Source organism: Oxyura jamaicensis, chromosome 12, assembly GCF_011077185.1.
Source record: "Oxyura jamaicensis isolate SHBP4307 breed ruddy duck chromosome 12, BPBGC_Ojam_1.0, whole genome shotgun sequence".
Taxonomy (NCBI): Eukaryota; Metazoa; Chordata; class Aves; order Anseriformes; family Anatidae; genus Oxyura; species Oxyura jamaicensis.
In genome coordinates, this window is record NC_048904.1 from 14,711,226 (window position 1) to 14,723,921 (window position 12,696).

A 12,696-nucleotide genomic window follows, 5' to 3' on the forward strand; every position below is an offset into this window, starting at 1 on the left:
TATTTTGTTTAAATTGAGGAAGTCTGTTAATGTCGAGTTTTCTTTCTTGAAAAAAATCTCTGAACTTATTTCATAAAGTTTAAATAACCTTTATAACTTCTCCCCTTTATATATACTATGTGTATATATATATATATTTTCCAACTGCAGAAAAAGTTAAAGGGGAAGAAGCTTTTCATAATATTCAAGGGTATAATGAGCTATAATTTTTAGAGCTACGAAAACAGCTTTAACTATTGATGAGGTGGATTTAAAATATTTTTCCTAAGCCGCCCTAATAATTTATGAGGTGGTTTTAGGTTCCGGGTTTTCTCCGTGTTGAATAACTTCTAAATCAGTCTTGTGTGGCACTAAATCTTACAGACATCTAAGTATAGTAGGTCAGAAACTACGAGGTATTTTTATCCAGTCCAACATATATTCTTGTCAGAAAGCCACGCCGACTTTATTTAGTAAGACCTATTTTCTGTAAGCCTATGTTAAGCGTTACTTTTTACCACCACCCTTTATTTCTTTGTTGATTGTGTTCCATGATTTTGTGCAAGACAGCTGTCAAGCTAGCCTACTGGTGTCACCCTCTTTTCTTGTCTTAACTTAGTGCTGTGTTTTCTTTGCTATCGTCTGTGGCTTCTTTAGCCTCAGTGCTTACTGAAAATCAGCAGCAACTTTCTCAGTGCTTGTCATCCCGTTCCATAAAAATTCTTAGACACTTGCTGCCTAGGTCTGCAGATATTGAAATGGCACTTTCACTTTTGGCAGATAGAGCTGAATTTTTTCAGTCCAGTGATTGGAGGAAAGAAAGTAGTAGGCTTTTTAATATTTTTTTAGACACTAAACAGTGTGGTTCTTAGCCTTGTGAAAAGCTTTCCTAACATGGACCCTTGTGTTTCTGCAGAGCTAGCACATTTTCAGAGAATTACAACATAACAAGAGAAGGGAGAGTAAAAATGCTCATCACAATTGTAGCGACAATAGCAATAATTAAAAAATGCTATGATTTATTATCTGAACAGAAATCAATTGTGCTGTCTACTGCCCGTGTTACCAAAATTGATTAAATGTATTGTTAACACTTTACTTTAAAAACCAGCCTTCTACCAGATGATAATGTAACCACAAGTTGTGGCTATGGTTTTTTGTCCTTGTTTTGCTTTCTTATTGTACGTTTTAAGGTGATCTGTCACTAATTTAGTAAAACTCATCAAACTCAAAACTACATTATACTGGAAATTTAGGTATTCAGTATGGAAAGCAGAGCTTGCAGGTGCGGGGATGCTGCCAGCAAATGAAAGCATTTCTCGCACACGTACCAAAAGGTGCTCTAGTTGTGGCAGAGGAATTATCAAAGCTTAGGGGTGGTGTGCTGGGTCGTGATGCTGTTACTAGGGACTCGATAGGCTCCTACCTGGTAAGGACGTCAGGGCGTTGTAGCAGGTGTCTCGTGGAAGTCAAAGTATTGTGAAACTGCAACAAGAGGTATTGGATGGTTAGGTTTGGCTTTTAACCTGAAAATGATCAACAGCAGAGCTTTCAGCTGCCTGTGCGATGCAGCGGAGGTTCCGCGCTGTGCCTGCGTTCTGTGGTTTAAAATGACTTGGGGAATTTCAGGGTGGCACTTCGTGTTTCATGTATTTTGTAAGGAAGCAGTTATTTACGCTTTTGGAGCTGTTTTGACAGGCTTAGTCAGTCATCTAGTAGCCTCTGTTGGCAGGATGTTTTTAGTGTGGCCTTTATTATTATACTTATTTATTTATATGAAAAAGAGCACATATTCATTTTTCCCTTCCCCAATCCATTAATTAATGGATTTGGTGGCATGCACGTTGTGCCCTGAAGATCATCGGTGGCCTTGCAGAGTTTTCAGAGGAGGAGGTGGGCGTTGAGTGAGGTTTTACCACTGACTTTGAAGAATTGTCCTTGTTGGCACTGGCCCAGATGGTAAACGTGTGTATTTAACTGCGCCTTTAAACACGGGATGAACAACCAGCGGCTTGTGAATGCCATATTTACTCCTATGACATCTAAATAAATAACTGTTAGTGCTCCTGAGGAAATTTTGCAAAAAACTTCCAAGGAAAAGTCTCAGAAAGTTTCCCCCTGTGTCAGGCAGCTCGTGCCCAACCTGCGAGCGGCGTCATGAGCATCACGGTGCCCTGACTCGCCAGGAGAGCTGAATCAGAGCTATTGCGCAGCTTCTGAGTCAGCCCCTCAAGTTTATAGAAGGTGCTTGGTTGGTTTTCTTGTTCCAGGTTTGGTTTTTTTTCATTTTAGAAGCAGTGCAGATCTGTGAGAGAACACCTAGAAATTTTTACACTGCTTTGAGCTTGGCAAAGACCCTGTGCTGTGGAAAGGTGTTAGAAGAAGCACTTTTGTCCTAGAAGATGGAGAATGAGAGTATCAGGTCTATAATGGTAAACATATGGTTCTGGTTTTAAAATGGTTTTCTATTTTGCTTCAGATTGTTTTATTGTTTAAAGTATTTATTTCAATAGAGTAACTCTGTCAGTTTGAGAGCAGCTACAATTTACGGTTCCCGTAAAACATGATACACTGGAACATGTGCTCATACCCTGATTTCTGGCTCTGAGCAGTGAAACAGGCATTGATGATGCATGCTCAGCTTTATGCTTTTCACACGTCACACGTTGAATGATAGCACTGTGCTTTGTCCCTGAGCTTCGTTACCCTACCAAGAGTGACTGGGAGCTGGGTAAAACTGCAAAGAGAGGTTGAGGCCTTCCTAGGGAGAAGGCATGCTCTCCTCTGTTGTGTTTTCCTTTGTGAGTGGGCCAAGCGTTGCTTCTAAAATACTGCTTCAGTTGCCGTGAAGACAAAGGGTTTACACAGATATTTCAGGAGATGTCTGTGGAGAAGATAATTGGTCTTCTCCAGCAGAGCCTCCGCACCCCAGATGGGGAGATGCAGTGAGGGCAGCTCCTTGCTCTGCTCCAGCTGGGTGTACCAAAGGGAAGACGCAGTCTAGCTGGGGCCAGATGGGTGGTGTTACCACGAGAACGGGGAGAGCCGAATGCCTTAGGATTTTCTGGTATTTCACTAGAATTATACCAGCTGAAGCAGCCTGAAGGAGCTGATGAATCTGCACATTTTCTGTGCGGTAGCTGAAGTAGGAATGTGCTTAAATCCTGCCTATATCCAGAGCTAAGCACCTTTCTCCAGGGAGCATTTTGGATTCACGCTCTCTTGAAATTAGGATCATAAGCTCTTTCTTTCAAACAAGGAGTAAAGGTCAATCTTTGCTTTCAAAACCCAGGAGGTGGTAATGGTTCTGGTTCCCTTTTTGTCATTAGCGGGGCTGTTAAACACTACAACGCTCGCCACATGTGTGGGGGACTTCAACCCAGCCATCCTTCATCCGGAGGGGATTAATGCCCCTAATTCTTTCCGTGAGAGTGAATTTTGTAATCACCGGGCTGTAGACTAGTATAAGGTGGTGTTGCTGTTGGAAAGTCAGAGTGAACACGGCTCTGTAGCCCAGCACATAGTTATGAGACGACTCAGGACCGAAGCATTTAAGGAAATAATCCATAAAAGCAAACCAGTGGTTTCAGAAGTGAAAGAGCAAAACATGCAAGCGTGGCATGGCATGAAAGATCACTTTCAGATTGAAGATCAGATTCTGTTCAAAGGCGTACGAGTGCCTTTGTGGCAACTTCCAAATTTTATGTGCAAGCAGGAATAGAATTTGGACTTGAAAAGTACAGGCAAACTGAGAAAAACACCTTGGGGGAAAAAAAATCTGCTTCATAAACTATTTCAGGGAATTTCAAAAGGTAAATAGAAAAATGAATTTAAAACTTACTGACAAAGGAGAGATCGGAGCATGTATACATATATATGTATTTTGATATATTGCAAATTCGCAGTTGAGGTATGAAGTGGTTATACGTGTGGCTATGAAAGTAAGCATGTATGCAAACAAATTCATATGAAAGTCAATACATTCAGCCCCAAATGTTATTTCTCTTTAGGGTTTACAAAACACCCAGTCCGACTCCTGTTATAATAATATTTTAGTAGAGACTTGGTGTAAACAAACATCATGTTTTGGTTTTGTTTTGTAAAACGTTTGTGTAGAACGTGTGAAATCCATGAGGGATTCTTTGTGGTCCTCTGCCTTTTGCATGTATTAAGATAAAAATGTACATGTTGATCACATGTGGATAGAAATGATCTAATAAAAGAAAAGTGGCAGATAAATTGGATTTTACTGCTTAAATGAATAAAGATTGGCTTGTAAGAGTTGAAGGTAGAACAAAGCCGTGCTACTAATAACTGCAAATGTGCACCTGTGATTTTGTGGTTCACTGTAAATATTTTCACTTCAGTTTCATTCCAATATTGCTTTGGCAGTTATGTTTATTTAACGTTGTTGTTTTTTTTTTTTTTCATTTTTTTGAGATCTGCTTGTGGTTTTTGGTGTGTTTATGTAACGTTAGAACAGTTTTGAACAATATAATATTCTAAAATAAACTTGTGCATATGTATATTAAAGTAAAACATATGGGATTTTTTTTACATGATGTAATGAGTTTGAAATTTAATTTAAAAAAAAAAAAAAAAAGGAAAGAAAAAACTAAACTGCACTTGAGCTGCAGCCACTTTGCCAGGATTGGAAGAGGAGGGTATTTACAGTCCAGTTTCTAGTAAAGCTTTTCTTTCCTACTGTTACGTGAAAGACTTGCATGAACAGGAGCAGCTAACTGTAACTGTAGATAAAATGTCATCAAACACACGGAAGGAAGTAGCTCAAGAGCTGCTATTTTCAAATGTTTATGTTAAAGAAATCTGTCCTGGTCTTGCAAGCTCATGAACTTATTTTGAACTGTACTAGTGAGAGGCATCGAAGTGATTTCAGTGGGATTTTACGCAGTACTAAGGTAAATGACTAGCTTTTTTAAGAACAAACAGACAAACATTAAGCCCCAATTCTGGAATTAGCTCCTTTTTTTCTTTTTTTCTTCTTTTTTTTTAATTGCACATAACTTAAACTGCTGAGGTTGTACTTTTCGTGCAGATGAATTATTAGCACCATGAGCTGCATCCTGTGTGTCATGATAATAATAGCACAGGGCTGCGTGGTGTTTACATTTCAAAATAGACTTTATCTTTGAAAACATTGACAATAAAATGTATTCACTGTATGTAGTGTTTTTGGCCCCAAATGTGTAAGATTTTTTTTTTTTTAATTTTTTTTTCTTTTAAACTGGTACAGTAAAGCGTGGTGGTTACTGATTTTGGAGGAGCAGGCATATGCCACCAGTGATCTCAAGCGTTGGCATTGACTTGTAATACAGTGGCAATCCAGGTACTGAGTTTCCTAATGACTGAGCTATTCATACTGAATCTTCTTGGTTTGTAATTGCCTCTTCACAGAGTCTGTTCCCCATCATGTCTTTCTAGGACTGGCCTCCTAAATTTGGCACAGAGATTGCAACTCTAAGAGAGCCATTTTGCAGCCTACATTTTCTTCTCTTTCTGCTTGCATCAGTGAGTATGACCGCTGTTCTGGATCTCTCTTGCTGCTGATTCTTGCTGCTTTTCCATGGAGATGGGTGCTGCAAGAGGTGTTTCTTCTTCAGAGAGGCTTCCCTCACTAAGCAGTTGTTCTCCTTGGCTTCTGTGCAGGTGGTACCTTTTAAGCAGCTGTCATTGCTTGAGGAAAGATAAATAATGACCAGCCCTAGCACAGGACAGCTTCTAGTAGGTAAGGGTAAGGACTGTTTGTTGTGGTTGCAGACAACATTACAGTAACTCATATCAAAATGTGATTCTTGTCTTTGACAAAGCTATAGAAATAAGAAAAAAAAAGTATTAACTACTTGTCACTGTAGTTAAAGAGGAATGGTTTCTGCTAATCCAGTTGTTGGCAGGGACCAAACCTAGGCTCCATTGTCCTTGTGGTTGAGAAAGAAGGACAGAGTCATTTGAAATTCCATTATTTCTATTGCCAAAAATCATGTGATGTCAAGTCAAAGGTCTTCCCAGACGGACCCTTCTGCTGTTTTATGAGGAATGTTAAGACTTTGATACAGTTGTCTGTTGTTATTGGAGAACTTAAAGCTTAAAGTGTAAAATATGCCTTAGGACTACAAATGCTTCAAAACCTAGAAATTGTAACTATTGGGAGTTTGTGCACAAAACCACAATGTGGTTACATTTTTCAAAGATCTACTTTGAAGCTTTCAGTTTAATTTTTGACTTTTTATTTTTCTTCCCATTTGGCAAGCAGTGTTCTGTGTTTCTAGTGCTTCACCAGCTCTTCTTTGTGCACCATCTGTGATGTCAAGAGGAATGTGCATAGTTTTACTGCTGGGCAGTGGGGCCAACCTCCTTTTTATATTTGTGCTCACACCATAATAATGACATTTTATTATCTTGGGAACATGACTTGAGTTTTTAAGTGATAGGAATATCACATATACTTCTGCTAGGCTCATTTACGAGTATGGACACCACATACAGAAGGAGGGCCTATTGTGTTCCAGCTGTTTCCTAAACTTGGTTAGACAAAAATAAAAAATTAAGGATCCTGAGTTTATGAACATCAGGCTGCTCAATGTCCTTCAGTTTTGACATAAAGTATTAATTAACTACACACTTGCAGGAGAGCAGGGTCTGTGTTGAGTGAAATTAGGAAAGAGGAAGTGTGGAGATGCCAGTGAAATTGCTTAAAGAGTTGAAGAACGTGACACATAAAGAAATGCCAAAAGAATGTAATTCCTTAGTTTAAGGAAGAGACTTAGGGACTGAGAGAGTGAGAAGACAAATTTATGAGCATGAACATGAGCAAACAATACAAAACGCAGGACTTACCTGAAAAGTGGTATAGTGCATTTCATATGTATTTTCTGCACATGTACAACTTCAGTGTTTATAACAAAATGAAATTGCCTTTTCATGTTTAAAAAGAAAAGCTGGGAGACATGGACCAAATACTCATTAGCCAGAAGGCCCATTAAGAAGAGAACCCCAAAGAATTTTTGAAGGTAGTTGTAAATTTCTAGAATATGAATTCTTGCTTTTCTTGAGTGGTTGGGATTAACATTTCTCTCATTGCTGTAACATTTTTCTCCACTCCTGTGAGCCGGTGTCTCTGACTCTAGGTGGCAGTCACTGGTAGGCAGAAGGGAAGGATCACTTTGGGTGGTTTGGCTTGAACCCTGCTAATCTCTGCACTGGCTGGCTTCTCTAGTTGGAATTTTTATGGTGTTGGGTAGCAATAAAAGTGTCACCTCAGCTTCTCTCCCTTCTGAACTGAAACAGAGATGCTATGAAGAAAGGGGAAAAAAAAAGGCAGCATTGAGTAAGGGTAACTGAGAAAGTGGTACAGTGAAAAACTAACAAAAGAGAGTTTTAGTAATACTGAAAATAGTAAAATTACTTCTTTTTAGATCAGCAAGACTCTTGTCCTGGATTAACAGGAAGAGATTTGTGTTTGTAATGGGAAGAATTACTTGTCTCGCACTAAATTCCATTTCAGAGAGTAAGATAGGTCGAACAAGCTGCAACCAGGGATAACAGGAGTAGAGGAATGTGTGATTGTAATCTGATTTTAATTATTGAGGATTTCCTCACACTCTTATGGGCATGTGTGTTTTGAGAAGTAGTTCTCTTGTTGCTTCAGATGCTGTCTTCCACCCCAACCCTGTCCCCCGTCCTCCTTTTGCAGTGTCCATCCTCTCCTCTTAACTTCTAATCTCTTTCCGATCATTTTACAGGTAATCCATTTCTTTCATTCCTGTTAGCACTCTGTCTCTTGATTCTTTCTTCCTTTTATATTAGGGTAGGCTTCGATATTTTTCTCTCCTTTTCTTTATCTGGGTGCTGTTTGCCTGCCTAACCAGTTGGATGTAACACTGCAGTTATAAAAGGCAGCAGCACTCAAGCAAAGGAACAGCAATTTGTCAGTACTTGCTGTGTAGAGATGATTGCATTTCAGGAGATGAATACTGTTTGATAAGAAAGCTATTGTTATAATAAATACAGGTCAAAAGCAGGAATTAATCTATAAATTTTATTGATGTCTGGTTTCAAACTCAGTGCCAAATTACAGGCTTCTTTACATATGTGCAAATCCCAAGAAACTCTTTGGAAAGCACTGGAGTCATTCTGGATTTACAGAGGCATACTTAAGATCAAATTTTGGCCTTCAGTCTCGATAATAAGAAAATGATTTACTGCTATATTGTATATACGTATCCATACTAGCATTAGTAAAAGGGTTCTGATGCTGTAAGCACTTGGCAAATGTTCTGCAAGACAGTATTTGCACTGAAAAACAGTAGCTGCAAATCAAAAGATCTTGATTTTTGCTTACTATATCCTATCAACAAGCCTTAATTTTTTTTAACATACTAGTTTAAATGTGGAAAAATACCAATTTTTGAAAGGAAAGGTGATTTAGTTACAGAAAAATGAAAAAGCAACTAAAGCTGCAATTAGGACTTTACTTTTACATTCTTATATTGAAAAGTACCATTGGCACTTTATGTCAGGCTTTGCAGTTCACAGTGAAGTGCATTTCCAGAGACAGCTTGACAAATGTGGTTTATCATTTGTAAAAGAAAGCTTTCTGAGAGTTAGCAGTAATCCAGTATGTTTCTTTGTGTGAGGATCATATGCAGGAGAGACATGATAGAGATAATTTTGGAATTATGTCAAGATTATATGTTAGTATGACAGGTATCACAGTCCCTAATAGATTGCACAGTACAGAGATAATGAAGAGTGATGCTTTCTGTTCCCAGCCCTGCGCTGGGCCTGGTAACTGGCAAATTATTCTTTCTTCCTCGATTTCTCTGTAAAAATTATGATAACGATGCGTATTATTTTGTCTTTCATTTTGATATCTAAAATGAATACATAAAAATGAAGTGTTATGAAGATGATGGGAAATATAAGGTGGCAAAATAAGCATCTGCATTACAGACAGCTTTATACTGGCAATCGGTAACAAAATTACTGATCCTGCTGCTCTTCTTTCCTATTGAGAGTATTGCTATTTACTTGTTCACAGGAATGTGGAAGAAAAAAATCTTGCTATTTCTTATGCTACTCTATCCTTCAGCTTCTCACTCAGAATCTACCGTGATGTTATTCTGCCTTTATTCTTGTCCGTTACCATCCTCATGAGGGACAGCTAAAGCTTTAGTTAATGGAGGATAAGGACAGAAAAGGTCTCTCTTTCTTTTCTCTATCTCCTCCCTTTCTATCTCTCTGTCTCTCTTTGGCCATTGAAAATGTAGGTCATATTGCATCACCATAAAATGGAACAGTCAGAAAGGTGTTTGAAAAATGCTGACATCCTTAGCCCCGGGTGCATGCCAGTGTCCTTTGTTTACATTGAGAATGGTGTGGGACCCGAGTAGGAACCAACGTCTCTGCTCAGGTTAGTGGTACGGTACCTAAATTATGAGTCAGATTTTAAGATGACTTCCATCTGCCTGCAGTGATGTAAAATGAGACAGATAAAATGCAACCACTCACAATAATGATATACACGAGGAGCTAATTTGTAATCTTTAATCTGCAATAACCATGACAGTGTAGTCTGAATAATACTACATTTAACAGAGGAGCTCAGTAATAAATTTTGCAAATCATGTTAATCGTGTGCTCTGCATTGTCTTGATTAGCTGTGCCTTTCTGTCTTGAATCATATCTGTTTATATGTTTGTGCATCATTTTTAACGTTATTGTCTTACTTTGTGAACACTTTTAAATAAGCTAATCAGGGTTTCATTTATTTTTAGAAAAATGGCATATTCTGATGTCCAGTATCTTTGTTTGCCTGCTACCTGTCTTTTGTTGCTAGTGTTTCTGATATAATACAAGTTGTAATTGGTATGAAGTGTTCTAATTGTATAAAATACAGAACATAGAACGTCTTTTTCTTCTCTACAGGTGTATATAAATACACTTTTTAAAGAAACATAAATACAATTTCAACTGTCATTATTTATCTTAGTTTGCTGCAGTAAGCTAACGTGTTTTATAGATTGACCTTTCAAATGGTGACATAAATCACAGTGGAAGATGTAGGTATTTTGAAATGGAAGACAAGATACCTGCTTATGGAATGTTTTTATTTCTGAAACCAAGTATTATTTAGCATCTGTTCTATGCTTTGTGTGGTTGCATTTCCACAGTTGATTTGCAAAGGCTTCTTATGACTTTGTTAATTGTACCGCTGAAGAAAACTAAGTTAAAAGAAAAATTGTTGCAAGATAAAACTAAAGTCAGTGATGAGTTGCTGAGGAAAATAATGAATGTTAATCTTTGTTTCTGTTGTAATTAGGCAAAGGAAAATGACACTAGTGAAAGTTAAGATAGCTCAAGTACACTTTGCTGTGTGCAATTATTTTGCAGTTTTATCAGTTTAGTGTAAATTGTTCCAAGGGCGTTGTTACTTCTCCTTTGACTAAGGTATTAGTTATTAAATAAACTTAGGTAACTAGTATCTTAATTGACCCTTCTCATTATCTACGAAGATACCTATGCATGTTTGACATAGTTTTAGAGTAACCGTGCATCATTACTGTGTTTTTGCACTGGATATTCTGTTACATTTGTGTTTTTATAAATACAGAGGAAATATTTAAGTACATGTGAGAAATATTTCATATTTGCATACATACTAATTATGAAGTCTTGAGAGGCTGCAACTTTCTGATTGGTATTTACAGAAGTTTGGTATCTAGTCTCTATTTAAAAGATGTAACTGGTATTATTTTTGAATTGGTAAAGATGTAAAGAATTGCATCTCCTAAGGGATGTAGGAGGACCAGTTATGTAACTGGTAGAGTTTATAGTTTTTTTATCATCTTTGACCCACTGATACTCTGGAATTGGCAGGTCAGGAGTCAGTCTCCAGCACAAGTGAGATCAACCTCAGAATTGCTCAGTTTTTCTCTTGAGCCATAATGGCAGCCCGTAGCCTCGTCCTGGCCATCTCGTGTTCTTTCAACACAGACCTCCCCTGCCCATTTTTCTAAGGGGCAGAATAAGACCTCATTAGGTTATGCCCATAATCATAATATTTCAAAATAAAGCCCAATTTTGCAATGATTATACTTAACATATCTAAATCTTTGTTTACATAAATGTAGATATTGTATTTTATCTTAAATGTTTATATTTTGTACCTAACAAAGGAGAAAGAGTGCTCCAAAACTCACACATGTGCTCTGTTACGTATTTCTGACGTTCCATCTGAAAAGGAGCTAATGGAGTTTGGCTAGCTGAGGCATTTGTTTTGATACTTTCAATAGTCAGGGATGCTTTATCACATACATTTGCATTTCCTTTATTTTGATGAGTAGCTTTGCAATTGCAATTTTCATGTAAATATATTTCCCCTTAAATGGATAATATTCATTAGTCATCATGACTAATTATGTATGTCTCTGTAGATACAGTTTTGGCTGGGACATAGCTTTTGCTCTGCTCAATTGTGGTTTCCTGTATCGCATAGTATTAAGTAGCAATCACAACCAAGTTTTTTTTGATATTTAGACACAGAGAATCATATATGTTAAGTCTGCTTCATTGGTTTGAAAATGCCTTTTTCCATTTTCTTGGTTTGCCACTTTGTTTTTGTCACCTTTCCATCCTCCAGCCTGCTTTCCCTTTCCCAGTGCACCGAAGTGCCTGCCTTCTGGAGAGTGAGCTCCTTGTGCCTTATTCTCAATCATCCCATCTCTTCCTTACAATACTCTGCTGACAGTCGTGGTTGTAATTGACCTGCTGTAAATCCTCAGTAAGAATCGTTCCTGTTCTTTGCCACCTATCATCCAGAGAAAGAGCTCTCTTTAAAGAGTTGTTAAGCTGTCACTTTATTCTTTTGAAATTTACTCTGTTAACTTCCTTCAAACTCGACTCCAGATGTAATCCCTACAGCAAAATTCACAGGTGGTGACATAGTGTGCTCTGTTCTCTTGTATATAGGAATAAAAATTTTACTGTTCCTTCCTTCACCCTCATCTGATTCATTGTTTGTACTTACCACCTACTTATTGCCCAATTTCTAGATTTTTAAGTCCTTGGAAAGCATTTTCTTTTATAGGTAGTTTTTTGTTTTCATTTTTGTGTGAAGCAATGGAATTTGCCTTTTATCCAACTAGTGCCATTTAAATCAGGATAAAAGAAAAGACATTTTGCATGCAGAGCTCCCATAACCCCTGAAGAAATTAGGGTAGAGATGAAGGAGTGAGTTACCTTCACAGCAGGGAGATGATGTGCTTGAAGGGATTGAGGCTCTGAGGCTAAGCACTGACATATCTGTAAAGAGGAAGGTCTGTATGAATTCAGACTTCACGTCCTAAACAGACAAAGGGAAAAAAAGACTTTTGACAAACACTATATTTCCTTTTCCAATGAGCAGCAGCAAGAGTTGAAGAGAAAGTTTTAATATTGTATTATTCAGTGAGAGTTGTATGCGTAACAAGGAAATAAAATTTCTGAGAGATCCGGCATAGAAATTTATTAGTGATCAGTTACCTCGAGTCCTTTTAACCATAAAGAAGACCAATGCAGAGGAGAGAGAGAAATAATACTGTAGTTGCTGTCAAGTGTTGTCCTACGAAGACAAGATTTTTATTTTATTTCATTGAATAACTAAAATATCATTAAGCCCTGATGTGCTTCTTAGGATCAAGTACCTCACTGAGCAGGGTA

At 37.8% G+C, this 12,696-nt stretch overlaps 1 protein-coding gene across 3 annotated transcripts in view; it reads left to right on the plus strand.

The window, feature by feature from the left end:
* Positions 1–12,696, plus strand: part of ATXN7 (ataxin 7) — a 76,349-nt gene that overhangs the window by 2,422 nt on the left and 61,231 nt on the right. Inside the window, exon 1 of one of the 3 annotated variants that reach the window (XM_035337338.1) lies at positions 5,422–5,508. The exons of the other annotated variants lie outside the window; for them this stretch is intronic. The gene's annotated coding sequence lies outside the window, so the exon portion shown is untranslated. Of the gene's footprint in view, positions 1–5,421; positions 5,509–12,696 lie in introns of those variants that run through there. 3 annotated transcript variants of the gene reach the window in all.